Raw genomic sequence first — 14168 nt, forward strand, 5'->3', positions numbered from 1 at the left:
CAGAAATCCAGCCAGTTGCATATAAGTTATGCAATAACCCTGACCCAGCATCATAACTCCACAACATCATCTCTGAAGTCATCATGCCCACCCAAACATCAATGCACCACCCCCAATGCTATCTGCCCCACCCCGTTTGTTCAGGTTTAGCCACTGGCAAAGGTGGCAACCCTAATAGGTATGGGATTCGTTATCATTGTCCTGAAAGCAATGGACTATAGGAAGGCCATCTCCCGTAGACTGCCATAATCACATTTCATTTTTCTCTGTAATAAAAGAGCAGTGCCTTCTATTTGATCCTAACTAAGATTATTTAATTTGTATTGGATGCACACCAATCCTATTATTTTTCATTTTTGTTTAAAAGATTTTTTTTTGTATATCTAAAGGTACAGACAAGCAAATTACAAAAAGAGCCCTTAACCAGAAAATGCCAGTTCAAAGCACTATGGATAACATGTCCCATACCTGTATATAGCGTAATAAAAGAAGAACCGGCACTCAGAGCTCGATGCATGCGGGCAAAGCCCTGCGTGTTTATTACAATGTAACGTTTCGGGGGCGGGCCCCTTCGTCAGACGTATACCTGTATATACCCCACTTGACTAACAGGAGTCTAATGGGAAAATGTAATCAAAGTCCCTAAAGCAGTGATTCCTATCCAGTGGCTCCACGCACCATGTTCATTTTGAGAGTAACCAGAGGTAGTGCACAAAAGACTATTCTGTTGTTTCCCTATATGTGATTAAAATAACTTTTCCATCTGAAAAAGAAACTGTTAATTTTTTGGGCCATCTCAAATGTCCATAAACAACTTTACAGTTATCATTCCACAGAGTTATTCTATCCACATACATCATAAATGTAGAGCATGAACAAAACAACAGAAACAACATTTAGTTTTCCTGTAACAACATAATTGAGTAAAAAAGAAACAAATACTCCCAGAAACCTCCAACATATTAAAAAGCAACCAGTCATGTCCAAATCCATGAGCTGGTTTTACAAGGGAACCTTATCCAAATGCAGGTATGGGATCTATTATCTGAAATATTTGGGACTGGGGGTTTTCAGGATACAGATATGCAATCTCGATCTCCATATCTTAAGTCTACTAAAAAAATGTATACATTAAATAAACCCAATAGGATTATTCAGCCACCAATATAGATTCTTGTACCTTAGTTACCATGCAGTAAAAGCACCTTTTATTATTACAGATTACATTTTTTTATTTGCTTAAAATAATATTTTATTCTTGTAATTCAGAGCTTTATGGGTATCAGATTTTATGTATAAGAGATTGTATACCTATTATAAACCAGTACATTTTATTTCATAAAATACAAAAAAGTACAGTGAAACATCTCCTTCCTTTCTATAACATTCTCTCTGTGAGTTCCGCCATGACAAGGCACATCTGCAATTGTCTTTCTTCCTAATGTCAGTCACGCACTGTGTGGCTTTGATAATATCACCCATGTACTTGTATTCTCAATTACACAGTCAGAAATCCAGTTTTCTGGTGCAAGTAGCCATCTATTAAAAAATGAAACATTATGTGGCATAGCTAAAATCTCCAACAGGACACAGCGTATTGATCTCAGGGATCTCTATATCAACATTTATATAATCATTTTCAATCCCTAAACTAAAGTATTTAAGCACTAGTTTCCACTGAATGTTAGACCAAAAGTAGTCAGATGAAATCAGTATGTACCTTAGCTACTCGTCTAAACCCCAATGGGTGAGCAAATGGTTCCATTAGAGTCACCAAATACGGGATTCAATCGAATCCAAAAGTCATGTGAGTTTAAAGCTTTGGACAACAGTGGCCATCGATTTTAGTTTATAGATAATGCAATGCAGATAATTTTTAAAATTTAAATAAACAAATTAGCATTCCGATTAGGTTTGGTATATGTCCAAACTTTAGTTGAGGTTTTATAATTGTAGCCCATTTGTGCTGATGCACATAAATCAGAGTTCTTATGGTTTTGTATGCATGGGCGTTTTTACTTGCATTTGTCATATGGTAAATTGTCATGCTTACCATCGCATGACAATGCAAGTGTTAACTGATTTTAGTCTGCCCTGTGAGTTTGTGCCACCCAGAAAGGGTATCAGTACTGCTTAAAAAGACATTTTTGTTTTGTTTTTTTTGCATACCCCGTTAATGTACACTCCTTTACGTAGAGATCCACATTTGTTTTGCCATCCTGTGGAGCACAAAAAAATCCATGGCTTGATATACAATTAAAACGGTCCAAATAATTTTATCAGACAGGTCTATGCAAATACACCCAGTTACACTGACAGTGCTGCTGTCCTCCTATTATTTACACATGGGCTTCGGCATCAGATTTCCTTCTCTCAGCTCGACAGGAGCCTGAGCAGCATCTTCCTCCCCTTTCCCAATCCCTTCTGTAATCTGAGTATCTTTCCCTCTCCTTTAAATCGTGCTTTGCATCTTCAGCCTGAGAAAGCACTTGTAGCACCCTGGTGTCTACCAAACTAGTGCAAATGAGGTTACAAAATGACTGAAGTAGCTGGTAAAAAATAGTAGAAAAGTGACATTTTATGGTGTTAGGACATTTAGAACTGGCATCAATATTAAGCTTGTTGTTTGCATCTTTGTGGGCTTTAAAATATTTCACAAAAAATGGCACTCAGGGATGATCCTGGAGCTGCTGCCACCTGAAGCAGCAGCTCTGATTCTCCCTCCCCTCATCCCTTATGTTTACCTGTTTTGCGTCTGGGCTGGGGGAATCCACATCACAATGGTGCTCTCTCTACAATTTCAATTTGGCTCTTAAAGATACACTGATACCAGAAATTAAACACTTTTAAACTTTTATTATAACATTTTATTTACACTCTATTTTTATTTTACATTTGTCTGATGCCTTTACAATACCTATAGGATCCCCCATGTTTCTCTATGAGGGGGCTGCCATATTTGTGCAGCAGTAGTTCATTAGCATCAGAAACTTTAACTGAATCTTGGGAACTTCAAGTGACAATTACAAAAGCCGACCTATCAGGGAAAAATGATCAACATGACCTATAGGTAACTTTTCATTGTTTAGTGTCAATATCCCTTAAAAGTTACCAGTCAGCTTTTTGTTGCCCCTGGTAACAAGGCCACTTAAAGGAAAACTATACCCCCCAAACAATGTAGGTCTCTATTAAAAGATACTGAGTAAAACAGCTCATGTGTAAAACCCTGCTTCATGTAAATGAACCATTATCATAATAATATACTTTTTTAGTAGTATGTGCCATTGGGTAATCATAAATAGAAAATTGCCATTTTAAAAAATAAGGGCCGCCCCCTGAGATCGTAAGATTCACTGTGCACACATACAAACCACATGTAAGGTCACATGAGCCAATTAACAGACAGAGTTCTGCCTTTTGCTTCCTCACTTCTTCCTGTTACAGTTAGTGTTGTAGTATTTCTGGTCAGGTGATCTCTGAGGCAGCACAGATAGAGTCACGAAATGGTGGCTCAAGGCAAGAGATGTAAAAGGGCAATATTTGTGTAAATATATATTCCAGTTTGGTAAGATTCTTTAATATGTCATTCAATTTGATATAAACTATCTGTTGCTTAAGTATTCATTTTGGGGGTATAGTTTTCCTTTAAGACAGGGTTCTCTTCTTTCTCATGGCAGGAGTACAAATTGTCCTATGTGCCAAATTTAGCTCAAGGTTATTGTACGAAACTGGAAGAATGCAGTATGACATAGTTGCAACTGCACTCCTAGATGCACTGAGCTCAGCCCACCAACAAGAGCTCAGGTGCAGCCAAAAACCCAGGAAACCCTACAGCCACAAGAAGCAGTTTCTTAAAGTACTATAAACTAAATGCAAAATGGGAAGCAAAAACACAGTAAGCATAAAACATTTTTTGTCGGGTAATGTACAATTGTAGCAACACCTAGATCCCATTTATAGGAATTGTTAAAGGCTACTGCATTTTTAACACATTTATAACTGAATGAATGCATGCGAGTGCAGTTACACATTTCGGGGCACATTTACTAAGGGTCGAATATCGAGGGTTAATTAACCCTCGATATTCAACCATCGAAGTAAAATCGTTCGACTTCGAATATCGAAGTCGAACGATTTAGCGCTAATACTTCGATCGAACGATCGAACGATCCTTCGATCCAAAAAACATAGGCAAGCCTATGGGGACCTTCCCCATAGGCTAACATTGAGTTCGGTAGCTTTTAGCTGCCGAACTAGGGGGTCGAAGTTTTTCTTAAAGAGACAGTACTTCGATTATCGAACGATCGAATAGTCGAACGATTTTTAGTTCGAATCGTTCGATTCGAAGTCGAAGTGGTAGGTCGAACTAGCCCATTCGATGGTCGAAGTAGCCAAAAAAACACTTCGAAATTCGAAGTTTTTTTTATTCGAATCCTTCACTCGAGCTTTGTAAATGTGCCCCGAATGTTAATTGGGTAGTTAACCTTTAGGGCTCATTAACATGGGCATTCTTACCTGCAGTCCCCTGCAGTGAATTTGTCATGAGTTCCACCAGTGGAGAATCACTGAGCTGTGCCTACACTCCAATAATGCAATTATATCCTTTTGTCTGTTGTTGAATTATAGGGGTTATGTAATATAAAGTGCAAACTTTACTATAGGTCTAGCCACCTATAGCAAGCCTGTTATATAAATGCAGCTTTTTAGAAACAGACACACCTTATTGGCTACAAAGAGAATATTTACAGACGAACGGGAGCCATAGCTTAGGACGACAGGATGATCAGTGATTCGCCGAATAAAATCTACACATACAGAGTGCTCAGAACACTGCCAGCTGACTAGAAGTCTTAAGTCAGCAGCAGCCGAGTGGCAGCATTTTCCTAACTCAGCAAGGTCACATGGAGAGGTTTTCTTTTTGATTAGATGTGAAGGCTGAATGTATTATGTTAAAGGTGGAAAACAGTGGCAGTCAAAGTGGTAATTATAAACATGACTGTAAAATGCTCAAGTCAATGTTTTGGTGCCAAGTTCCATTTGACAGGTGGATAGGGACTTGTCTGCCTCTGGTTACACACAGATGGCAGAGGTAGGCTAAAAACCCTGTATGATTTCAAACTTAAGTCACATTCTTTAACTCTCTTTAAAAGGGACCTGTCTGTAAAAATATAATGTGCACACTAAGGGGCACATTTACTTAGGGTCAAATATCGAATATCATGATTTTTACCCACAATGGAGTCCAGAATTCCAGTGAGGACACAGCAGTATCACACACACACACACACACACACACAAGTTGCAGCACACACTATTTTCACTGTATTTTTAAATAGCATCATTTATGCTGCACAGTATGAGAGTCCAAAGCACTTACAGATAAGGGATAAGAAACACTACACTATTCAAATTCATCTTTTTTTAAATAAGTTAGGGAAGCCAATTATTTACCATGCAATTTTTTTTCATAAAATGCAACAGGATAACCCTCCACAAATACCATTGACCTGTGCATTCTGGTAGTTATTTTTTTCCCTGCATTCAGACAGCACTTCGTTTTCAGAAGACCAAAAAGGCTCAATGGCGACTAGTGTAAAAAAATTTTATTGAACCCATATGTTTCTTGGATTTTGTGAGAAGAACTGGGTGAATTTATCTGAACACCAGCACTCAAAAGTGGGTGTTAACCTTACACTAGCACATCCCTATATGTGAATACGAAGGCAGAGGCTCAAAACAAATTTACACCAGCAACAGTGACTAAAAACCTAAAAAGGCTGCTTCAAACATATCAAAAAGCAACCACATTTTTAATCTGGGAAAGAAAACTTGAAGAGTACAGAGGTAGTACCGAAAGCAAAGTACCAAAGCCCCATTATGGCTGGAAGAAACACTTTGAAAATAAACAATTTATATGCAGGGTCTACACACAGTATTGGAAGAATTTTTTGCTAATACAAAATGTGGAAACAGAAGGCTGCCGTACAGAAGCATGTGAAATAGTATCCAGCTCCATCTTAAATATATCTAGTATATTAGCCAAGGCAGAGGCACATGCCTCTTCTTTGGAGATTTGCAAATCTGGAGTACAACTTTAAAGGGGTTGTTCACCTTCAACACTTTTTTCAGTTCAGTTGGGTTCAGATAGTTCACCAGAAATAAAGAATTTTTTCAATTACTTTTTGTTTTCTAAGTGTGACCATTCTTCTCATATTGAAGTGTAAGTCTAATTTTTCACCTTTCTAATGCTGCTCTGGGCGGGGGTCGCCAACTCTCTAAACTGTTCTAAATTTTGATAAATTTCTTACCTTTGTCCCTGCTGAGCAGAATCCCTGAGTTTCATTAAAGGCAGATGTTAGAATTGATTCAATAGTTGCTAATATTCCACAGATACTGCTGAGAAATGGCTAACTGTTGCAAAATTGTAACAGTTCAGAATCTGCACCTGAATTACTCAGTTGACAAACACCAGAGACAAAACCTTAAACTTTAAACTTAGATTTTGGATAAAGAGTGAAAAGTATGAAAAAAAATCTTTATTTCTGGGGCACAATCTGGAAACAACTGAAAAAAGTGTTTGGAAGGTGAACAACCCCTTTAAGCTACACTGAAGTTGGTGCAAGTTTTTTGTAATTGGTCTTCATTTTTAATTTTTTTTGGTTTTTCAGTTACTTAGCAGCTCTCCGGTTTGGCATTTCCACAACTATCTGGTTTCCAGGGTGTTATTTACCCTACCAACCAGGCAGTGGCTTAAATGAGAGACAGGAATATGACTAGGAGAGGGCCGGCATAGAAAGATAAGTAATAAAAACTAACAATAATAATAAAATTATAGGCTTACAGAGAAATTGCTTTTGGCTGCTGGGACCAGAAGGAAAATAATATCAATAATAAATAATGGAAACTAATTGCAAAGTTGCTAGGAATATGGCATTCTATAACATACTAAAAGTTAAAAAAGGTGAACCAACCTTTTAAACTGGAAAAATTGCTTTACTCCAACTTTTTGAAGTAAATAAAGTTTAGTGGAGGGGCAAAACCCTTTTCAGACAACTGTGAATTTCTTGTTTAATGTTTTTCTGGAGTAAACTAACATTTGAAACCAATTTAACTCTACTTTTGTGAATCCCCATAGTTAGCCCAACCTGAGGGTTATTTAGAGAGTGAGAACATATTTTCTGTCCTAGGCATCCTCTGATTTACATGCACTCACACATATACTTCTATTCAGACATTGAAATGATTTTTTTAGCAACACTTAATAGATTTAAAACATGAAAGCAATTTGTTTGAAAAAGTACAAATACTGTATAGTCCCCTTGAAACCACATGTGCAGTATCAGTTTAACACTTTTTAATGCTTTGCACTAATACAGCTGCGGCTTTAGCTCTTCAGAAGAGTTATGTGAAACAAAAAGGAAATTAAGAAATTACTGCAATGTTAAAACCAATACAGGTCAGTTCTACTGTAAAAAATCAGATGGAGAGCTGCCTTACTCTTGGACTTACTAAGACATTACTTCTTTTCCACATTGAAAGAATCCAAGTTTTAAAGGGTATTAGATTCTGCATAAGCTCTCATGAAACCGCAATCAAAACCAGTTTTACTTTTAATGTGCAGCTTTTCTATTGGAAGCAGTAATTGATGACAGATGGGCTTATGTAGTACACACAAGTCTTTTTCTAAAATGATGTTGACACATTCCTACCACTGCTGTTTTCCTAAATTGGACCTTAATCCACACCTAGTTTAACAGCATTTAACTCCTCCTAAAATAGGTCAGGTTTAAGTTAAAGGGATACTGTCATGGGAAAAAATTTTTTTCAAAATGAATCAGTTATTAGTGCTGCTCCAGCACTGAAATCCATTTCTCAAAATAGCAAGCAGTTTTTTTTATATTCAATTTTGAAATCTGACTTGGGGCTAGACATTTTGTCAATTTACCAGCTGCCCCTGGTCATGTGACTTTTGCCTGCACTTTAGGAGAGCAATGCTTTCTGGCAGGCTGCTGTTTTTCTTTCTCAATGTAACTGAATGTGTCTCAGTGGGACATGGGTTTTTACTATTGAGTGCTGTTCTTAGATCTACCAGGCAGCTGTTATCTTATGTTAGGGAGCTGTTATCTGGTTACCTTCCCATTGTTCTTTTGTTTGGCTGCTGGGGGGGAAAAGGGAGGGGGTGATATCGCTCTGACTTGCAGTACAGCAGTAAAGAGTGATTGAAGTTTATCAGAGCACAAGTCACATGACTTGGGGCAGCTGGGAAATTGACAATATGTCTAGCCCCATGTCAGATTTCAAAATTGAATATAAAAAAATCTGTTTGCTCTTTTGAGCAATGGATTTCAGTGCAGAATTCTGCTGGAGCAGCACCATTAACTGATTCATTTTGAAAAAAAAATTTTTTTCCCATGACAGTATCCCTTTAACTAAGTGCAGGCAGCTAGTAGTCAGCAGGGAGGTCCTTCCATAGGCTGGAGAACTTTTAACATTTGTACTCCAGTCTATGAGTGATCATACCGCAGGAGCGCGTATTAACACCTGTAACAATAGTGAATGGAGTTTTTCATGCAATTGTCTGAGGCCAAACTCAACATTGATGCAGTAAGTAAATGACCCTTAAAATGTTCTGTGTCTGATACAAAAAAAAAACTGAATAAAGTTCATCTTTCAGCAGGACAATCATCTTTCAATAAAGCTCCCGAGTATGCATAAGTGACCTATTTCCAACCTGAAAGTCCCTACCAACTGTTAGCATTAAATAATGCCACATAAAATAGCAGGAAGTGTGAAAGAGCTTGAGGTCTCATACAGACATTTTCGGATGCATCCTACCTGCCTGGTACAGTGCTGTTTTAATATTGGTGGTGTAAAAATGATAATACGCTCCAATAATACAGTTTTTGAATGCAGACAAAAACAGGTATCCATGTAAATGTAGGACACATTTGCCCGTTTCCAGCTGAGATTACATATTAACTTCATCAAATGGGAACAAGCCCTAAGATGGCACAGGTTTACACATAGAAGGTTTTTGTTCCACCCTATGTGTGCCGTGTTCCTGTTCGCTGTTTCACTTGTAAGGCTGGTTGTTGGATGCAAATACTGGGGGGGAGGTAGGGGGGTCATTTAAGTAAAAAATTTCATTTGTGTAAACAAGGTCTCCTGTCCCATAAAGGCTTCATTTTCAAAGCAAGTACAAAGTTCAAGATGCAAATCATCATGATTTTTACCCACAATGGAGTCCAGAATTCCAGTGAGGACACAGCAGTATCACACACACACACACACACACACACACACAAGTTGCAGCACACACTATTTCCACTGTATTTTGAAATAGCATCATTTATGCTGCACAGTGTGAGAGTCCAAAGCACTTACAGATAAGGGATCACTGGAATAACAGTCACTTCCATAGTCGCCATCAAGACCCAAGTAATGTTAAAGTGTGATTTGCGTAGGGATCAGGGTTTATGATGGGCAGCCGGCCCTGGGCAGTTTATGGACATAATGTGGGTAGTGTTTGAGCAGATCGGAGGTGACCATACATGCAGGAGGGGGGAAAAATTTGTTTCACAAAGAAATCATTCTATTTTCTAGCAGGATCCGCTGCTTAAAGGAGCACAGGTTAAAGGTGAGCTAATATTTTGGGCCCTGCCATGGTTCCCTAGTGGCCAAGAAAGCACTTGCTCCACAAGTTGCTAGGACCATGTATGGGTGCTAGTGCTTTTAGTCAGTTTTGCATTTAACTATCACTTTGCACTCCCATTAATTAATAAATGCATACAATGACAAGAAAAATGCTACTTCCAGTTGCAAAGAAATTTTACAAATACCTAAAACCCCTTCAATTTTCTTTAACAAGGAAAAATTGCATTTAATCCCATTTAATCATCTTCAATGGCTTAACCTCTAACTCTAAAAAACAAGGAAAAGTTGTGCTCACCACCAATTTTTAAAACCATTAGACGAGGGTTATAGTTTATACAGGAGCAGTGGCCAACTCATTGTTGTAGCTCCCACCCTTCCCAGCTATAGTCAGGTGATCCCACTGGTGTCTAATAAAAGGGCAGCCAAGTTTGGGAGTTTTACTTTGAAAGCAGCAAGTAAGTTGCAGGTAAAATGAATCCCTGTGTAAAAATGTATAATGAAGTAATAGAATTGTTAAGGGATCCGATAGGACTGGCCAGATATGGGATGACTTTGAAGTAGTTGGCCAGATTAAAGGAGACATTTAGGCTAAATGAAACCCTATTTTTGTAGGCAATTATGAGTAATATATGCTGTTGCTTTTAAATGGTGCTAAAAATTAATATTGTCTTTAAAAATAGCCCCTATATTGGAGCTCCCTATGGATGTTCTCTGGTCCCTGTCTGTGGTTCAAATAAGGGTTGGGGTGTGTCCTAACGGTCCCTGCCAGAAGCAAAGAAGGAGGGGGCAGCCAATCACAGCCCTGCTGTCAGACCCAGATTTGTGGAAAGGCCACAAAGGCCCGGGCCTAGGGCGCCAGAATTTTAGCGGGGGGGGGCGGCAAGGTGATTGATTTCCTGAGCATCAATCCCCAGTACTCCGAACCCGATGCTGAAAATTTGCGCATGAAGAAGAGGGGTCAGGAGCGATAAACACCAGAGGGCCTAGGGGCACCTGCTATGTAAATCCGGTCCTGCCTGCAGTCACACAAACACAGACAGACTTCAGTTCCCTACCAGGTCCTGATAGCTGCTGATTCCTATCCTACAGTGCAGTGAGCGTAGAGCCTGGGAATTCAAGGAGCAGGAAGTAGAAGAGAAGGGAGGGATTATTATGGTTTTTGCAGAAATATTAAAAAAAAATCAGCCTGAAACACTACTTTTGAAAGTGCAATTCTTCTATATCTAAATGAGTATAACGCACTGGTACATTCTTATTTTTACACAAAATGTCTCCTTTAAATTTATTGCAATATATGGACAAACAATGCCTGTTTTGTTTAAAGGGTAAGGTGTTTTTTAGTAGCTGTATGCACAAAAATGTCCTAGGGGCAGATTTATCAAGGGTCGAATTTCGAAGTGGAAAATACTTCGAAATTCCACCATTGAATAGAATCCTCCGACATCCGAAGTCGGAGGATTTTATACATCGTACGATCGTATTTTGATCGTCGTACGATCGTACTTCGAAACGTACGATTTGAACTATTTTATCGTACGATTGTACGATTTTCCTTTGAATCCAAAAAACTTAGAAATATGCTCTGGCAGGTCCCCATAGGCTCAAAGAAGAAATTTGCCAAACACAGAAGGCTAGTGTAGCGGGGAAATCCCCTGCACGTTTATTTAGTCGTATGATGTAACGTTTCGGGGGCGTGCCCCTTCCACATGTCTGAGGAAGGGGCCCGCCCCCGAAACGTTACATCATATGACTAAATACACTAGCCTTCTGTGTTTGCCAAATTTCTTCTTTGATACAGTTGGGAGAGGTGCCGACCCCTCCAGCCAACACGAGGCAATTACAGACAGGAGAGAAACAAGGGGAAATAGGACGTTTTTGCAGGTCCCCATAGGCTAACATAGCACTTCGGCAGGTTTAAGTTGGCGGAATTTTTTTTTTTAAAGAGACAGTACTTCGATTATCGAATGGTCGAATAGTCTAATGATTTTTACTTTGAATCAAAGTCGAAGTAAATTCAAAGTCGTAATAGCCTATTCGATGGTCGAAGTATCCAAAAAACGAATTTTTTTACTTTGAAAATTCCCTCGAATTCACTTCGACCCTTGATAAATCTGCCCCTTAATGTCTTAAATATATTGAGAATGGGTTGAGTGCAGAGAACCTCTTGTATTAACATATACTGCTGTCAACAGCAATCTCGTTTACTTTAGAACCACTGAAATGCATGAATAAAAAGTTGTGTAGCATTGTATTTGTGAAATATTGCAAATATACAATATGAGCTGGAGCAGGCTGGTCTGCACAGACTTTGGTATGTGAATAACTCCTGAGGGCAGGTGGAACTATGTACTTATCAGACACGAGAGAGAAAGAGAAGCAACATATTCAAGTTCATTGAACAGCACTTTAATCCCATGGGACAAACAAGAGAGAGAGAGGCTAAGGAGAGAGGCTAAGAAGTTCATGTAGAAGAAATGAAGCATTGCTGATATGAGATATTGCTGAAGACAGTCTGCCCCTTGTGTCTGTTCCACCCACCGCACCCCAGGCTGCTACAACATAACAGGTGCCTGAGCGCCCAGGCAAGAGACACTTACTTTACACTAAGAGGGGCAAAGGCCACTGTGCTTCATCTCTGCTCCGAAGAAATGTCCGAACGTGACAGGGAGGCGGGAGACTGCACTTTTATCTGTTGTCCACCGTGCAGCGCCGAGCACATAACTGTACAACTTACTGGCGGATGAGCTGCCTTCCAGCGCTCGTACAAGGAAGTGACCCGCTCATCTGCCCGGTCTTTGTACGGAACGCTGCCCTTCCGCTTTTCACTTTTTTTTCTTCTACAGGCGTTTATGACGTACTATCAGCTAAAGGCACGAACGCTTAAAGGTGTATTTGACAGGGGGGGGGGGGTTATAACTCGTACAAAGCAGATTATCTGCGGATTGTTCTAACAGCCCCTTAAACAAAAACTTTCTGTTTGTGTCTTGAAAGTGGGCTGGATTTTTTTTCCCTTTAGGCTAGAGTTGGATCATTTAAAAGCTGAATTTCCACTTTTTTAACTAAAATGATTGCTCTTCAAGTGTAGAAACCAAACTACTAGTAGCGACCCAGTCACCCAGTCCTCCAGCCCATTTTAGCACTCATTCCAAGATGGAGGGGGTTGAGGGAGGCACTGTGAGGCATACCTCCCAACTGTCCCTTTTTCGGAGGGACAGTCCCTCTTTTGACAGCTCAACCCGCAGTCCCTCATTTGTACTGGAAAGTCCCTCTTTTCTCTGCACTGAACAGCTAACAGGTGCAAAAAAGATACTTTGTAACAATTTTGAGACACAAAAACACAGTTTAGATAAGGAGAAATATTTTCAAACTTTCATAACCTGCCAAATTTTGTAAGACAAACATGGTAATTAGGGGGTGTGGCCACATAAAGGGGTGTGGTCAAAAAATGCTGCGCTACATGCGGAAAAAAATTTTTTGTCCCTCTTTTTACTTCCAAAATGTTGGGAGGTATGCTGTGAGGTTCTGGGACATTTAGTCGACTAATCGCCTCTTCTTTCCCCGAACTGCTTCCGCCTGCTACAATGAAAAAACGCCTGCGGCATGGCACTCGATGTGCTTCGTTTTCCAAAGTCGCCCGAAGTTTCCTTATGAGGCAAGAAGGAAAGCTACAGAGACAGTTTATTGCCAATAGATTAGCCACAATAATGCAAACTATAACATTGTATTTATTCTGTAGAATGCTCTAGACACGCTAGACACTTTCTGTATTTGTTTAGGATAACAGCTGCCATATTAGCTTGGCGTGACCACTTCCTGCCTGAGTCTTCCCCTGTTCACTCATAGCTCTGGGCTCAGATTACAGGGGGAGAGAGGAGCAAACAGCATGCCCAAGCCCTGGAGGTATAAGCTATACAGAAGCCCATGGGTACACGATAGGAGGAAAGAAATGTGGTGTTTCTTTTGATAAAGGACTCAGAGCAGCACTACTTTGAGAATTTACTATTGTATTTATATAGATCTTTCTGATAAAGCTTACTTAGTTTTAACCTTTCCGTCTCCTTTAAACACAGGGCTCCATCAGAAATCAGGGGCCCCCTACAGTAAAAGTTTCTGGTCCCTGCCCACCCCAGATCCCGCCCCCAAGCCCCACACCACAGTAAAAACTCCCCACCAGCGCTAAAAACAGTAAACCCCCTCACTCACAGGTTCTAAAAAGCCATAGGTGGTCAGGGCCCCCTTATAATTAAAAAAAAAATTTGATGGCCAGGGTCCCACATACTGTATAAGTTTTTAAAAAAAACATTGGCGGTCAGGGCCTCCCTACAAGTTAAAAAAAATCATTGGTGCTCAGAGCCCCGTATAAGTTGAAAAAAAAACTATTGGCGCCAGGGCCCCCATAAAAGTTTTTACAAAAACATTGGTGGTCAGAGCCCCCTACAACTTTAATAAAAAACATTGGTGGCAGGGGCCTATAGAGTATTAAAATAATACATTGGTGGCCAGGGGTTTAACAA

The 14168-nt window shown here is 39.6% G+C and overlaps 1 protein-coding gene across 3 annotated transcripts in view; it reads right to left on the bottom strand.

Moving 5' to 3' along the window:
- Positions 1-12490, bottom strand: part of plcg2.L (phospholipase C gamma 2 L homeolog) — an 88706-nt gene extending 76216 nt beyond the window's left edge. Inside the window, exon 1 of one of the 3 annotated variants that reach the window (XM_018257967.2) lies at positions 12252-12488. The gene's annotated coding sequence lies outside the window, so the exon portion shown is untranslated. Of the gene's footprint in view, positions 1-12251 lie in introns of all 3 variants that reach the window. The other 2 variants (XM_018257965.2, XM_018257968.2) reach the window with 2 other exon arrangements.
- Between the last annotated feature and the right edge of the window lie 1678 nt (positions 12491-14168).

This window comes from Xenopus laevis, chromosome 4L, assembly GCF_017654675.1.
Source record: "Xenopus laevis strain J_2021 chromosome 4L, Xenopus_laevis_v10.1, whole genome shotgun sequence".
Classification (NCBI taxonomy): domain Eukaryota; kingdom Metazoa; phylum Chordata; class Amphibia; order Anura; family Pipidae; genus Xenopus; species Xenopus laevis.